Source organism: Miniopterus natalensis, chromosome 7 (genome assembly GCF_054644295.1).
Source record: "Miniopterus natalensis isolate mMinNat1 chromosome 7, mMinNat1.hap1, whole genome shotgun sequence".
Taxonomy (NCBI): domain Eukaryota; kingdom Metazoa; phylum Chordata; class Mammalia; order Chiroptera; family Miniopteridae; genus Miniopterus; species Miniopterus natalensis.
The window spans coordinates 24,100,178-24,117,314 of record NC_142087.1 but is presented as its reverse complement, the minus strand read 5'-3'; the positions used below and the strand labels follow the sequence as shown (position 1 = coordinate 24,117,314).

General features: G+C 38.0%; 1 protein-coding gene and 1 pseudogene across 1 annotated transcript in view; one reads left to right on the top strand and one right to left on the bottom strand.

The window, feature by feature from the left end:
- Window positions 1–17,137, bottom strand: part of LOC148092724 (ADP-ribose glycohydrolase MACROD2-like) — a 436,834-nt gene that overhangs the window by 79,433 nt on the left and 340,264 nt on the right. The gene's annotated exons all lie outside the window — the stretch shown is intronic.
- The window catches only part of LOC107536256 (lysine--tRNA ligase-like), a 66,508-nt pseudogene that overhangs the window by 40,738 nt on the left and 8,633 nt on the right, over window positions 1–17,137 (top strand).

Here is a 17,137-nt window from a genome sequence, read left to right as displayed (position 1 = left end):
TATATCTAGAAGCCTGAATGGGTTTTGAGGGGGGTGGGAAGTATGACACTGTATGTGGGACGGTCAATCCAAGGGTTTACACTTGAGCTGGGGACTAATGAGAGTAACTAGGACTCAATGGATTGGGTATCTTCTCAAGAAATGTGAAGAATGCACTTCAGGACCATCTGCCTGAGACACAGAAGAGAGGGGCATGTTACCACTTGCTCCCGTCCATGTGGATCGAGAATTGAGTCAGGTATGCAAATACACTGGACTAGCTGAGCGCCAAGAGAAGTAGCCAAAAAGCTGCAAACATAGCTGGGGGTAGACCTCAGGTGAGGAGTTGGCAGGCTATGTCTCTGCTTAGCTGATGCAACAGTAACACATAAAGAAAAAAGTGCGTTAGGAAGATGTGAGATTGAAATAAGTATGTCTAATACCAACATTAAGTGTACTCTCTGTCCACCAAAGTATCTCTATAAATCAAATCAAGATGATAACATTTTATATACTTAATGTAAAAAATAATATGAGCCCTGAATAATGGCCTTTTATGATGCTCCCAAGTCCAACTCCATATAAAGGACATTTTTAAAAGGAAATCTTCTACACCAGCATTCCAAATCAAGAAAGCAATGCTACAAGGTGTTTGTTTTAATAAGGTCAAGAAAAATAAATAACACAGTGAATAAAGAAATACCAAGTGCTTAAATCAGTGGTTCTCAGCCTTAGCTGTACATTGGAATCACACAGAGTGCTTTTAAAAAATACAGATGCCCAAGTCCTACAGTCAGAGATTCTGATTTGATTAGTCTGAGGTGTGGCCAAGGTACAAGACAGTTTTCAAGCTCTTCAGATGATTCTAATGCGCAGGCAGAGTTGAAGGACACTTAAACAAAGCACCAGTTAAAAACCTTTCAAATAACTCAGTAGAGTCTAGAATCTGATTTTTTTTTAAATTCAAGTCTTTCCATCATATGCTTCCACTGAGAACGTTTGGGTATGTTATTGTTTTAGATTTCCAAAGGGGTCTCCAATATGACACTCACAACATCAGCCTTTGAAACTGCTCAAAGGGAGACTGGTAGTTATTCATTTTACACTCACAGGCGACTGCCAGGTGACCAGAGGATCAGTTTAACTTTTTCAATGTGTTCTTTGTAGATAAAACTGTGCAATGACTGACAGAATAAATAAATTCATTGATAATAAATGAAGCAATCTGCTACTGGAAGTTTGCCCCCAAAGTATGCATTACTAAGTAAGCTTGAAGTCATTAAAATGTTGAAAAGAGTAAAAGAACACTGACAAAAGAACATATGTCTACTGTGGGTTTGACTGGCATAACTTGTCAGCTTCAAGTTTCCTTTCTTCAGGAGAGAAGTAGGGCCTAAGGTCACGACCTCCTAGTTTTCATTTTCAGCTAAAATGCATCCATCAGTACTTTGACCTAGACAACCCTTTAAGGAAGCCAGAGCCTTGCCAACACCTGTTTACAAAACACAATCTGGGGCATGCCAGTGTCCTCCCATTATCACCAAAAATGTCTTGACATCTAAAATGCAGATAGAACAGATTTTTTTGTTTTGACAGTTATAATTTTTTTTTTTTTTTTTTTTTATAATAAGAATGGCACTTTTTGCTTTTGGTAGTTTTTCAGGCAAATGGGGGAAAATGAATCCAATCCTATTTATCCTTTGAAAAATTGAGTAATCGAGGTAATGGAATAATCCATTTAGTGTCATTGCATATTAAGTCTGCATGGATTTCCATTTTTCCAAACTTAAAGCACGCTAAAATACTATTAATGCTAAAACTACTCAGAGCTGATCAGAATTTTGCTGAGCAATTAAGCTCATCCCTGGGAACATCTGCCACCATATACAATACTGTCAATTTTCTTCCAAACTGGTCTCCATCTGTGAAGCTGAAAAGCTAAACTCAGTTAGCTTTTTCAACTAGATTATCTGAATTTAAGTGTTTATTTTATTTTTTAAAGAAAGAACTCTAATCAACCTGCTTTGAAAAATTCTACTTAGCAGCAAGACACTTAATTATCTTGCTCACCTTTTGTTCAGTTGCTTTGCAAATAAGGACATGAAACATTCCGTCTTTTCACTTCCAAGCTTTTCTTCTTCCTGATTAGATTCCACTTAAATAGCATCATGTTCCTTCAAGTTCCTCCAAGACCAAGGATTTTCTTTAATCACCTGAAACCTGCTGGTCTGCCTCTTTAGCGTTCTGAGATATCTCATTCAAGAAACTTAAATCAACAATACAACCACTTATCCTAACAGGTTGAGCACATTAATTCTCATCTTTTTATCAAGCTTTTATATTAATTCAAGTATACAAAGATATGCAAAGTGGGTTGTGAAATCCAAGATGATTGCAAAGCATTAAAGTGGGCTTTTCCCTGAAGTCTCTTAATATACCTTCTATATAAGAAAATGTTAACATAAGCAAATTACATCTGTACAGGAAAAGCTACGATTCTATCAAAATAAAATATGACAACTAATAAAAGTATTAATTAAATACTGAAATGGTTTCCCATGGAAAGCTAAAAATGCAGGTATTAAACATGTATTTTCAATCTGATTATAAAATAACATTTGCATCTGTCAAGGAAAGATTGGTTATCAAGAACTGAATACAGTTGCTGCCCAGGAAAAAAAAAAAAAAAAAGAAGTGTTGTTTTTTTCATATAGGCAGAAACCTGAGGGTGAAATGATAAAAAGTGAGGATCAGAGTCTTCAGCTGGCAGCAGGTTAAAGAAATGCAGCCCATAAAAATCACAAGTATTTCCAAGAAGCATGGAAAAGGGAACATGTAAGCTCAAGATTTAGAGGGAAAAAATGAATTCTTAGAAGCAGCAGCTGAAAAGCCTGTAAGCCTGAACCACACACCGTGGTCTGTAAAACTGTAAAGCTGTAGAAAAGTAAATTACTATTCACATAGTCATATCTAGCTTAATTTTCAATGAATTTACCTTCATCTGCTATAAATGTTTTATTCAGAAGCAATATTTGCACACCTGGGGAAAAAAAAAAAAAAAAAGAACTGCTTGTCACTAAATCTACCTTATATTTGGTTGTAATATTTTGAGTCTTGGCTGAAGAAAGAAAAATGCATTCCCGATGAGATGCACTGCTGTTGAAATCATAGGCTACAGCAACTGAAAAGGCGGGATAGGGTTTTCTACGTTCCCTTTTGTTAAAAAGCAAACATGACTCACCAGGATTCTTTAAGAAATAACACTTTAGACCACAATACATTTCTGAAAGGCAGAATTCCGAATAAAAACCACTGGATGATCAATCCTGCATTAACTATAACACCAAAATCCTTGCCTCTGATTTATAAAATGAACCACACATACACATACAGAATTATCTTTTTTCTGAAAGTACATAGTACATACATGGACAAACAGCCTTGTCCATGAATGCTATATATTTCATTTTTTCAAAATAAGTTTTCAAACTCATCAGAAACGTTTTATCAAGTGAAAAAAACTAATAACAATATTCCAAATTGTGTAAAGAATAAAAGTTGATTTAAAAAAAAAAAAAATCCCACCATCAGATTAAAAAATATATATTATGTGATGTGTAAAGGCAAATTATGGAAAAAAGCTCAAAAACTAGATAAAAATAAAAGCATTTAAAATAACTCACACTTTATATTTCTATAATATGTTTAAATCTGCACTCAGTTTAAATCTGCACTCAGAATAGCTGCTATTAAAAAAATAAAAAGTAAAATGAAAGGAAAAACTGCTATTGCTATAGACATAATGTATACATTTTCTTTTTCTTTTTTTAATGTGAATAAATAATGATCTTCCCTTTTGTAAGAGACTTTCACATTTCAGGCCCTTTTCTGAACATGTAAAATCTGAAGAAGGTGGCAAGTCTATAAAATAGAGAGAACGTCAGGTTGTCCTTCAGGAATCCTGGGTTCTAGGTCAGCACTAAAGCAAGCAGGTGGGAGAAACCAAGTCAGCCGGCGAGCATCCACATCTCCATCTTTTACTCAGGGGACTGACATCTGTTTCCTCTACTTCCCTTTACAATTCTGAGTCTAAGTCACAGGATGATTTTTCCCAAGTCCAACTCCAAAGGAGCGCCTAAATTCTAAATCACAATTATAAAGTTTAGATTAAAACAAAGTTATTGTTTTAAACTTTTTTAGATTTTAAAAAGTTATCATTTTGAAATATATGCTTTTCAAGTTCAGTAAAGTAACTCCCAATATAAAATTCGCTGTTTATTGATGCATATACATTCACAAAGTAAGCAGGGGTTTTTCAAAGGTGAACACACTATTTTTTTAAATTGCATATTTGGGGATTTCATTAATAGGTTGCTCACATAAAAGGATTTAAAATTTGAAAATCTATTTCTCTTTTAATAGTCATGTCCTCATGGATTTGGCCTAGTGCCCTGAAGTTTAAAAACATCATAAAAGGTATCTGATTACTGATGCAGAGGTGTCACTCCGTTAAGATGGTGCAACAGAGCCTATCATCTGAAAATCACACCCAGAAAGAGCTTCCAGTTTAGCATTGTATCTCCAAATGGGTCATTCACAGAGACAACTGGAGGAGTCCAACTAGAGCAGTAGAACGTGGTGTTTACATACACCCGAGAACTTAACCTCGTGGCTACCACTTGATATATTTGGAAAGTTTGTTTAAGAAACAAACTTTACTTCATGATATGTTCAAGCAAATTCTGTAACCAGCTTGAGAATAGCCCAGTTATATTGCATTATATTTGCGTTAAAAGTGTTGATTTGTCTAATTTAAGTCCTTAAAATATATTTCCATTTTTATCACTGCTTTTTCATTTCTTTGTCTTTATAACATACAAATGCTTTGAAAAATGGCGCAGTCTCCTGCTCCCTTGGCCCCGAGAGCTCTTCTATAACAGTGTTTGCAAACAGAAAGTCCAGATGTCACTGAAAAGTGTCACATTGAGGTCAGATCTGGACCTTTTAATTATATCCAAATAAGACAAAGACCTAGAGAGTGTTCTTGACTTGGGGCCTCCGTGTTTTGCATTGTCTAAATTAATCAATTGGCTCCCACAAGCAACTTTGTCATTAGCAGCTCTGAGGCTTATTGAAAATGACAGTTACACTTTCATTCCAGGAGCAGAGATTAAAAAAAAAATTGAAATAAACTCTGGCAAGGGAACCAGGCTCACACAAAGGACCTCTTATAAGGGCTTCCTTGAACTGGAGGAAACAATCTGTCCGGAGGCAGTAGGGCTTTGTGGTTCATGCCATCTCACTCCTGTTGTCTTTAACCACCCATGAAGAGCAGCAGCTCTGTTGCTACTGGTTATCAAATCACATCAAAACCTGGGCGTGATTCTGTACCTTTTGAAGCCTCTGCTCAAGCAGCATAAGCCTCTCTGCGTCATCCTAAGGACAGAGTCACAACATCCTTTCCTCCCTTTCATAAATTCCAATTATGGGAAAGTGGAACCTGAATCAGGAAATCAGCGTACTGATACATTTTCCTGATGCATGTTATCTTTTGATCATGTGACATGAAAAATTCGTTTTTCCACAAAATACCTATAGCCTAGGCCTTCAATTTAATAGTGAAGACAGCTACTTATTTTTGTGCCTGTAACATATATATTTCACTTAATAGAAATGAAATTCTAGTCTTACAAGTACTATATACTTAATTATAAATTATAAGCACCGTTTAAGAGAGAGATACCCATTGAAACTCAGTTGATCAAATGTGATGTAATATGAAATAGAATTGTGAGTTTCTGACGGCATTTCTCAAATGTGGTCCAGGAGCCAATGGGTCTTCCTGAGGTTATTCCAAGGAGTCCACGAGGTCAAAACTACTTTCATAATATTACTAAGGCATTATTTCACGTTTCCTTCTCATTTCTCAGAGTGTTCAGTGGAGTCTTCCAGAGGCTGTGATGTGTGGTATAACAAATAGATGCCGGCCCTGGCCAGGTAGCTCAGTTTGCTAGAGCATCGTCCTGATACGCCTCTAAGTGCATTCATGTTGTTGCAGATGGCAAGATTTCATTCTTTTTCTTTACGGCTGAGTCATATTCCATTGTATATATGCAGAACTTCTTTATCCATTCATCTATTGATGAGCACTTAGGTTGCTTCCGTATCAGGCTATTGTAAATAATGCTGCAATAAACATATGGTTGTATATATGTCTTTTCAATTTAGTGTTTTGTGCTTCTTCAGATAAATACCCAGAAGTGGAATTGTTGGGTCCTTCGTCTCTTGTTACAGCCTTTATTTTAAAGTCTGTTTTGTCTGGTATAAGTATTGCTACTTATTGTTTGTTCGTTTGTTTGTTTCCATTTTCATGAAATATCTCTTTCCATCCCTTTACTTTCAGTCTGTGTGTATCTTTTGATCTTAAGTCTAGTAGACAGCATTTGTAAGGGTCATGTTTTGTTATCTATTCAGCCACCATATGTCTTTTGATTGAAGCATTTAATCTATTTGCGTTTAGAGTAATTATTGCTAGATATATATTTATTGTCATTTTATTATTCATATTTTTATCTTTTTTCTTCTTCTTTTAAAGACCCTTTAACATTTCTTGTAACACTGTTTCTTTGGTGATGGACACCTTTAGTTTTTGCTTGACTGAGGAAGTCTTTATATGTCCTTCAACTTTGAAAGATGGCTTTGCTCAGGAGAGTAATCCTGATTGTGGGTCCTTGCTTTTCATCACTTTAAATATTTCATGCCACTCCCTTTGGACCTGAATAGCTTCTGTTGAGAAACAATTACCTTGTAGGTAATTAACTGTCTTTCTCTTGCTGCTTTTCAGATTCTCTCTTTGTCTTTAATATTTGGCATTTTAATTATGATGTGTATTGGTGTGGGCCTCTTGGGGTTCATCTTGTTTGGGACTCTGCACTTCCTGGACTTTTATGTCTATTTGAGGCGTTATTTTTTCAAATAGGTTTTCAATTCCTTGCGCTCTCTCTTCTCCTTCTTGACCCCTATGATGTGAATGTTGGTAAACTTCCAGTGGCTCCTGAAACTATCATCATTTTCTTAGGGTTTTTTTTTCTTTTGATGTTCTCATTGGGTGTTTTGTGCCTCATTACCTTCCAAATTGCTGATTTGATCTTCTGCTTCATCTGCTCTACTGTTGATTCCTATAATGTATTCTTCATTTCAGTTAATGTATTTTTCATTTCTGACTGGTTCTTTTTTGTTTTCTATCTTCATTTTTATGTTTCCTATTTCTTTGTTGAAGTTCTAAGTTCATCACTCTTCTTCTAATTTTATTGAGCATCCCTATAACCAATGTTTTGAACTCTGTGTCTGGTAGATTGCCTGTCTCCATTTTGTTAGTTCTTTGTCTGGAATTTTGTTCTGTTCTTTCATTTGGGAAATGTTTCTTTGTCTCCTCATTTTGGCTGCCTCCCTGTGCTTGTTTCTATGTATTAGGTTGAGCTGCTATGTCTCCCGGTCTTGGTAGAGCGGCCTTATGTAGTAGGTGTCCTATAGGGCCCAGTGGCATAACCTCCTCTGTCACCAGAGCTGTGTACACCCTCCTGTAGTTGAGCCTTGATTGCTTTTGATATACAGTGAAAGGAATTTACCCCCAGGCTGATTAGCTTTGAGGACTGGTTGCCACCACCATGGAGGATCTGTCGTGCAGGGGCAACTTCACAGAGCAGGATACACTTCAGCAGGGCTCTGGTGCCTGAGTCCGTCCCTTGAGTGTATCTCTGGTGGAGGTGGTTGGAGCTGCTACAGAAAAATCTGAAGTTGTCCATCCACCAGTTGCACTAGCCCTGGGGCCTCTTGGGAAGTGGAGGCCAAGGTCTGCCACCACTTGTGTGTCCTGCTCAGGCCACCTGGCATGAGCTACAAAGCAATTTGCAGATGGCTACTACTTTGCTGAGTTTGGAGGTGACCAGGAGAAGCCAAGCTGGGAAATGAGGCTAGCTGCTATTAGTGCTGGGTCTGAGGCCCATTAACAAGAGGTATGAAGTATGCCAATGCCAGATGTTGCTTGTTTGGGGTTTGTAAACCATTAAGAGATTTTAGAAAAGTCCAAAGTAGGAGCCAAAACAAGCCATTTGTATGAAAAAGTCCATGGAAACTGCTTGGGTGGCATTGCAAGTTGTGTGGGTCAGGGCCTCAAGGAATCACTAGGGTGGGTAAAAAGTGTTAGTCAGGTTGATAGAGATTCAGATATGGCACGTGCTTGCTAACTCTGTTGGGGAGGGCTCAGGGGGAGAAAAAAAAAAAGGCGTCTGCCAGCACTTCTATCTGGGAGAAAGCTGGATCTCCAGCCTTCACTGGACAATTTAGTTCCTCCCCTATGTCCCTGGTGTCTTTGAAGCTGTGGCCCTAGAGCAGGAGCTCAGAGCAAATGAGTCCCAGTAAGTCCCTGTGCAGGCCCTTTAAGAGAAATGCCTGGGACTCCAGCAGATGTCCATCTTAGCCAAAATCTCTGCTGGTTTTTACAGCCAGAAGTTATGCAGACTTCTCTTCCCAGCACTGAAACCCTGGGCTGGGATCCTGGTGTGGGGCTGGAACCTCTCAATCCTCAGGGGGGACTTCCACAGCCAAGATGTCCCTCTCAATTTTAACAGTTACACATAGGTGTGGGACCAGCCCATTCCATGTCTCTACCTCACCTACCAGTTTTCATGAGGTTTCTTTATATCCTAAACTATAGGACTTCTGTTCAGCTAGATTTCAGGTGGTTCTGAATGATGCTTGTTCTACAGTTTAGTTGTAATTTTGATGTGGTTGTGGGAGGATGTGAGTACTGCATTTACCTACTCCACCATCTTGACCAGAAGCTCTCTATTCACCTGTTGATGGACACTTAGGTTGTTTTCATACCTTGGTTATTGTGAATAAAGCTCCTCTATAACATGGGAGTATAGATGTTTCTTTAAGATATGATTTTCTTTCCTTTGGATATGTACCCAGAAGTGGAATTGCTGGATCACATGGTAGTTCTATTTTTAATTTACTGAGGAATCCTAATACTGTTTTCCATAGTTGCTATACCAGTTTACATTCCTATTAAAGGTATATAAGAGATGATTCCCTTTTTCCAATATCCTTGCCAGCACTGTCTTGTCTTTTTGACAGGAGGCATCCTTACAGGTACAAGGTGATATCTGGTTGCGGTTTTGACTGCCATTTTTCTGATGAGTAGTGATGCTGAGTACCTTTTCATGTACCTGCTCGCTATTCATATGCCTTCTTTGGAAAAACATCTGTTTAGATGCCTTGACCATTTTTTATTGGGTTATTTGGGTTTTTATTTGTTCATTTAGCTATACAGTTATATGAGTTCCTTATATTTTTGGGATATTAACCCCTTATTGGATATGTGTTTTGCAAAGATTTCTCTCCCATTATGTAGGCTGAATTTTCATTATGTCGATGTATTTTAGTTTGACGTAGTTCCACTTATTTATTTTTTCCCATTTTTGCTTTTGTTTTTGGTGTCAAATCCAAAGAAATCATTTCTAAGACCAATGTTAAGGAGCTTACCTCCTATGCTTCCTTGAGTTTTACAGTTTCAGGTATTACTTTCAAGTCTTTCATCCATTTTGAGTTAACCTTTATGTATGGTGTAAGACAGGGATCCAGCTTCTTTTCTTTCTTTGCATGTTGCTATCCTCTGGTGGCCTAGTGACTTTTAATAATATTCTGACAGTAGTAAGAGCAGTAGCTAGAATGTGCGCAGATTTTCTATTTTCACAGTCCTTTCAGTATTCCTGTTTTAGTAATTTGTTCACTGAAGAAATATTTAAAAAGTACTGATTACTTGGCATAGTTCCAGGAACTTGGCATACTATAATGAAAGACAGACAAAACTCTCTGCCCCCATAATATTCACATTCTGGTAAACAAACAATATATAAAATAATATATATTCCAGGGACTCTCGATAGATCCATATAGCCTCAGACATTATTGTATCCCACTTTCATATGAGGAAAGTGAAGCCTAGAGGGGTATGTGGCATGGCCCCAAAACTCAGTCTATCAGAGACAGAGCCATAACTCAAATCTGGTTTTATGACACCAAGTCCTGATGTTATTCCACCTGGCTATACAATCTCCTAATCAAATACTAAACGCTATGTGGAAAAAGAAACCCAAAAATGGCTATTTCACAATGCCAAAGACTGCTGTTTATATTTATATTAATCTCTACTTTTATCTAAGACCATCATGTTCTCAAAGAGATGTGTGCAAACATAACTGATAAAAACTGAACACTGATTCCAATTCATATTAAACTCATTCTTACAAATATCTTTAAACTTTTTTTTTAAAGATTTTTCAAATTGATTCTTTTAGAGGGAGAGGAATGAAGACAGAAAAAGAGAGAGAAACGACATCCTTTGGCTGCCTCTTGTACACCCCGTTCCAGGGATCTAGCCCACAACCCTGGCATGTGCCCTGACTGGGAATTGAACCATAGACATTTCAGTGCATAGGATGATGCCCAACCAACTTAGTCACACTAGCCAGGGCTCTTTAAACTTTTTATAGGAGTATAATAAACATATAAAAAGGTACTTATCATAAATATATGGCTCAATGAATTTTCATGAACTGAACATACCCTTCTAAGCAGCATCAAGAAAGAAAATATTATTACTCCCCCAGCATCATCTCATACCCCCGTTCAGTTTCTATACAGCCTCCACGGGTAACAGCAAATATTAGTTTTGTCTATTTTTGTGCTTTGAATAAAAGGAATCATATAGTACACGCTCCTTTGCATGCGACTTCTTTCTCTTAATATTGTCTGTGAGATTCATCCATATGATTGTGGTTAATTAAAGATTATTCATTCTCATTATTCATCTTCTCTACTGTTGATTGGCATTAGAGCAGTTTCCATTTGGTGACAATATGGATAGAGCTGCCATGAAGATTCTTGTGCAGTCTCTTGGTGAATATTTTACACATTTTTCTTGAGAATACACCTAGGAATGGCATTGCTAAGTCTTAGGGTAGATGTATGTTTAACTTTGGTAGATACTGTCAAGCAGTTTTCCAAAGTGGTTTTAATAATTTACTCTCTTCCAAGTAGTAATTTTAAGTCCCAACTACTCCAGGTTGTAAATATTTACATTAGATGCCAAAAGGCATTCTGAAGTGGGTACCAATTCACCTCTAAGATAACCTCACATTATTTTGCTTGTTTTCACAGAAATTCAGATATGACTGGCCTATATTTTAAAAATAGAAGTAATGTAGTAAATAAATATGCTTAGTTCTCCCATTATTAGAGTCTGCTATAAAGCACTCCCATGTACCAACAGGAACTACAGAATACAAGTGGCAAAGAAATTTCAGGAAGTCGGGGGTCCCATACTATCTATGACAAAATCTATATTAAGCAAATAATTACCTTTTTTTAAATTTATCTTTATGGTTGAAAGGGAAGGCAGGGTGGGGGACTGGAGGAGGAGAGATTAATCAAAGAACTTATATGCTTATATGCAAATCCTTCTTAACTGAATGTAGCTCATCATTTGACTAGAGTGATAAGAATCTTCTTCTTTTTCATTTTCTGTATCTGTGCGTTCCTGAAATAATCAAGTGCCTTCTCCTAGAACAACAGCAACTACTTAATGCATACAGACAGGGGTCAGGCAAGGTTTCTGGGAGACTGAATAATTTGGTTTTTCTTAGTTGGGGAAAGAGCCCATGATTACAACTGGCAAGCACTGGTTAAATCTGCATTATAATACGCTAAAACCATTCCTGACAATGTCTCTGCATTTTGATTTTAACAGAATGCCTATGGAAGAAGTGTAAGGGGGCAAACGCTTACCTATTTTCTAATCCTGATGACTGAAAAATCAAGATGCATGAGGCCCTGTACCATTTGTAACATGAAGCTTTGCTCCTAAGTTTCCAATTAGAGCCCATGGAATGACAGAGACCAAATGATATTTCAGAAACGAAGTACATAACAGATTCTCAATAAACCTGGAGATTGTCAATAGATTACGGTTTTGTTAAAAGTGATACAAATATGAAAGGAAACTCGGTTTCTCCAGGTTAATTTCTAACAATGATTATAATAAACCAGTGCTAAAGATAACTTCAATCATCCGGACACTGTGACTCCTGGATGCTCATTGGCTAAGCAATACATTGGCAGATGCTGTGAAATCATCCCTGAGAAGGAAATGAGACATACCTTCCCTCCCCATGACCTTGGTATTTATTGGAAACTTAATAATAACCAATGCTAGATAACCAGCCCAGCCATAAAGTGGAAAAACTAAGCCAAATATGTCTGTTTAGTCAGTGTATTTTTTTCCTCTCCAGGCCCTAGTTTCTCAATATACACTGAAAGCAGCTGTTCCCTAATCTGAGCTGTTTCTGACCTGCTTATGAAAACTGCATATACTTCTCCTCAGACTTAACAATTCAAAATCCTCGAGGTCAGACCAAGAAATTGGCATGTTTTTATCGTCACCCAAGGATATGTTTTTCTTGATTTTTTAGAAAGAGAGGAAGCGGAGGGGGGAGAGAGAGAGAAACATCCATCTGTTATCTCCTGCTCACGCCCTGACTGGGACCGAACCATAACCTAGGTATGTGCCTTGGCTGGGAATCGAACCCGCAACCTTTTGATGCATGGGATGATGCTCCAACCAACTGAGCTACCCAGCCAGGGCAAGAAACCTGCATTTTTAACAAGTGAGTAAAGCAAAGTTTGAGAATCACTGTTCAAATTGGAATTGGGGACAAGTGGGAGGATTGGGATGGAAAGAGAAGAAACAAATATTTCAAGCTACATCACATTTAGCTGTAATTTTTTTTAAAAAGGAATCACATAATTCTGTTTCCCACTTTTTGACTAATCATTAGAATAATCAAATTGTGCCTTAAAAATAAAGATGCCACCTTTAAGGTTAGGCCCTCCAGAGAGAGGGCTACAGTGCAGAGGCCCGAGGTGCACGTGGATGGCGGCGAGCTGAAGCTAAGCAAAATGAACAAAAGGGACCCCCAAAAGCTGAGAAGTAGCAGAGAAGGAGGGCCAGCAGTAGAAACAACAAAGCCAGGCCAGTGCTGCTGCCACCGACCACAGCACTGACAATGATGTGACTGCCAGGGAGGAAAACCTGGACCCAAACCAGGACTGCAAGATCACATGCAAGCAGTCCATCAACTAACGGTCAGTGGGGAGGACCCGTAACCACACAAGTTCCATAGAGACGTCTTGGCCACTCACTTCAGCCAAGAATATAGTCACCTGCGGTCTGGGGACCACCTGATTGACATCACCTTAAAGGTGGCAGGTAGGATCCATGCCAAAAGAGCTTCTGGAGGAAAGCTCATCTTCTATGACCTTAGAGGAGATGGGGTCAAGTTCCAAGTCATGGACAATTATAGGAATCATAAATCACAAGAAGAATTTATTCATATCAATAACAAACAGCATCAGGGAAACATAATTGGAGTTAAGAGAAATCGTAGGAAAACAAAGAAGGGTCAGCTGAGCATCATTCCTTATGAGATCACACTGCTCTCTCCTTGTTTTCATGTTACCTCATCTCCACTCTGGCCTCAAAGACAAGGAAACACAATATCTTCAGAGATACTTGGACTTGATCCTGAATGACTTTATGAGGCAGAAATTTATTATCTGCTCTAAGATCATCACACATATAAAATGTTTCTTGGCCCTGGTCAGCTAGCTCAGTTAGTTACAGCATCATCCCCATATGCCAAGGTTGTGGGTTCGATCCCAGGTCAGGGCACATATAAGAATCAACCAGTGAATGCATAGGTAAGTGGAACAACAAATCTCTCTCTCTTCCTCTCTCTCTCTCTCCCTCCTTCCCTCACTCTCTAAAATCAATCTATATGTGTGTATATATATATATTTGTTTGTTTGTTTTGTTTGTTTTAAGTTTCTTGGATGAGATGGGATTTCTAGAGATTGAAGCTCTCATGATGAACATCAACCCAGGGGGAGATGTGGCCAAGCCTTTTATCACCTACCACAATGAGCTGAACCTGAATTTATATCATAGAATTGCACCAGAACTCTACCATAAGATGCTGGTGATTGGTGGCATTGACTGGGTTTATGAAATTAGATGTTAGTTCTGGAATGAAGGAATTGATTAGACTCACAATCCTGAGTTCACCACCTGTGAGTTCTATTTGGCCTATGAGACTATCACAATCTCACGGATATCGTGGAGAAGTTGACTTCAGGGATGGTGAAGCACATTATAGGTGGTTACGAACTGATCTACCATCTGGATGACCCAGAGGCCCAAACCTATGAGACTGACCTTACCCCACCCTTCTGAAGAATCAGCATGCAGAAGAGCTTGAGAAAGCCCTGGCAGGGAAGCTGCCAGAAACTAACTTCTTCGAAACTGAAAAAAATCACAAAATTCTTTATATCTGTCTGCCAAAAGCTAGTGAACTCCGTCCACCTCAGACCACAGCCAGGCTCCTTGATAAGCTTGTTGGGAGTTCCTGGGAGTGACATGCATCCATCTTACATTCATCTGCGGTCATGTGCAGATAGTGAGCCCTTTGGCAAAATGGCCCTGCTCTAAAGACAGGAAAGAACCTCAGTTGCACCAATGCTTGGTGTTGCCTGCCTTTTTCATTTTAATCATTCACTGTGGTTTTTATTTGCACTTTCTATGGCTGATTTTTTAACTGTTTTCCCTACTAAAGGCATTTAGGGTCCCAATTTCTTTGTAGCTTTTACCCTTCACAGTCTATAATATTCAAACTAGCATCTGAAGTTTAAGCTACTGAATAGATTTAGCCATATAAAAGAGAGTAAGCTCACCCTAAAATAAATTTGCCTAACTCCACTTTACTATTACTTTATAAGCGGAGGCAGAAACAGTCATTTTCAGTTAATTTCTGACTCCCTAAATATGGAAAGAAAAAAAAAAGATGGGGGACCTAAATGTTGGTAGATTGCAAAACCAAGTCTAGCAGATGACTTCTGTAAAAAACTGTGAAGTTTCACTAAACTGGGCTGGGGAGAGTGTATAGACATAAAGGGATACAAATTACTCCCCCCTCCTTTTTTCACATTGTTCTGCTGGCTGTAGTTTCCAGCCACCAAAAATCCATTTTCAGTAATGGCTCAATATCTATGCTACTAACCAAGGTATTTGTGAAAGCAACATAATGTGAAATTGAAGTTTTAATAGTTTTCTTTTTTAAGAGAAGAAATGTAATTAAATCATGGAAGATGAACGAACATTATTCAAGACTCTGGTATTGTTTTCCATTTTCCCTGTATGCTATCTTGTCAGAAAAAATGTAGCACAGATTTAGCCAGAAATCTAAGTCCCAGGAAGCGCTGTGTCAGGAATACCAGTCCATTAGTGAGACACCTCAGACACCGAGGCAGAGAAAGGACAGGAAAAAAGACTGCTGGTTTAAGTGGAACCATGCCTGAGCGGGAATTTTTCTTTTCTTTTTGATTTTTCTTCCTTTCTTTTTTTCCTTTTTGTTGAAAGAAAACAACTTCAGATTTACACGCTGCCAAATTATCACTCCTTGGCACTTCAAAGATAAATTGGGCTGGAAAGAGAGAACATTTTGTGTATGCCCTGCAGTTTAGTAACCCTGAAAGCAGACTGGAGCCGTGGCAGTTTGCAGGGAGGGGGTTCATTGCAGACTGAAAAAAGAGACAGCTAATCCGCTCCCTCAGGCAGAAGTCGAAATGGTATTTAGAAGGAGATTTATGGGGAAAAAGGTTTCACATAGAAAAATGTATGTTACTTCTCTAAAAAGCCTAAACTTTCCATACATAATCTTTCCTCTCCTGCTCCCCCCCCACGCAAAGAACTAAACCAAGGTTATTATTTAAACATTTATTAAATTAGGCAGGGAGAGAGTTCACTATGGTTTATATAACACAAACCCATATAATTTTTTTCTAATTATAAAGATTTCATGTTTGAACAAACACCTTTCTTCTAAGCTGCTGAACATATTGAGAGGTAAATTAAACTATTTGAGTAAGTTAAGCAATTACAACAAATTAGACAACAGCCTCCCTTGCTCCCTAAACCACAAAGTCTTCATGAATGCTTTGCAGTGACCCGCACATGGGGCAATAAGAAAGACGTTAAAATGTACTGTCAAAGGAGCCAAATGCTAACTGATGCAAGCTTTTGTCTAAATCCAGCCAAATAAAGGTGACAAATTGCCATGCCATGCCATGCACTGGGGACCCTTTCTTGTAAAGACCTGGGTAATAATGAGACCCTTTGCCCTTCGGCAGTGTCAGATCGTATCAAATACAAATGAGCAAACTCTGACCTGTATATACAGGGTGTGGCAAAAGTAGGTTTACAGTGGCTTGTATGGAAAATAATGCAGTAATTAATAAATATTTATACAAGGGTAAACTGTGTTTTTGTGTACTCACACTGTAAACCTACTTTTGCCTCACCCTGTATATTTTTTAAGTAATCTATTTATTTATAAAATGAATCAAAATACTCTTTCATTCTACCATTGTATTTTCTCCAGTAGAAAGGTAATATAAATCATACAAAGCTAACACAAAACAAGCTTATGACTCTACCCACTAACTCAAAGTCCTTAATAAAATGTCACCTCCCTCTCTTCGCAATGCGTCTCTGATGTGTACGTTATGCTTTACGACGGTATCCCTAAACCTCAGAATTGGGCACTGCTAAATAGATGCTCCAGTACTCCAGGAGTGCATGGTGGGAGTAATAAGAAATAATGTTTTGTCACTATTCAATTAAAAAATGTGTAATCTTTCTCTCCTTCTATATGCAATTCATAATGCAGAGGGAGTATCTATTATAGGAAGCTTACCAGATAGGATTAGGAGTTTTAATTATAATTCTAATTACTTATATTTGTAATATAATATAATCCCAATTGAATTATTTCCTTTTTCCAGCCAACTGTCTGGCACATTCTGAATGCAAATGTTACTTATTGAATCTTTACTTTATTGTTTCTGTTGCCAACTATATAAACAGGCTTTCAAAAATTGTCAGTCAGCTGACAATATGCTCTACAGACAGGGATGAAGTCAAAATAATTAACCAGGAGAGCACAGGCACTGACTAATCAGAATAAACACCCAGCCAGTC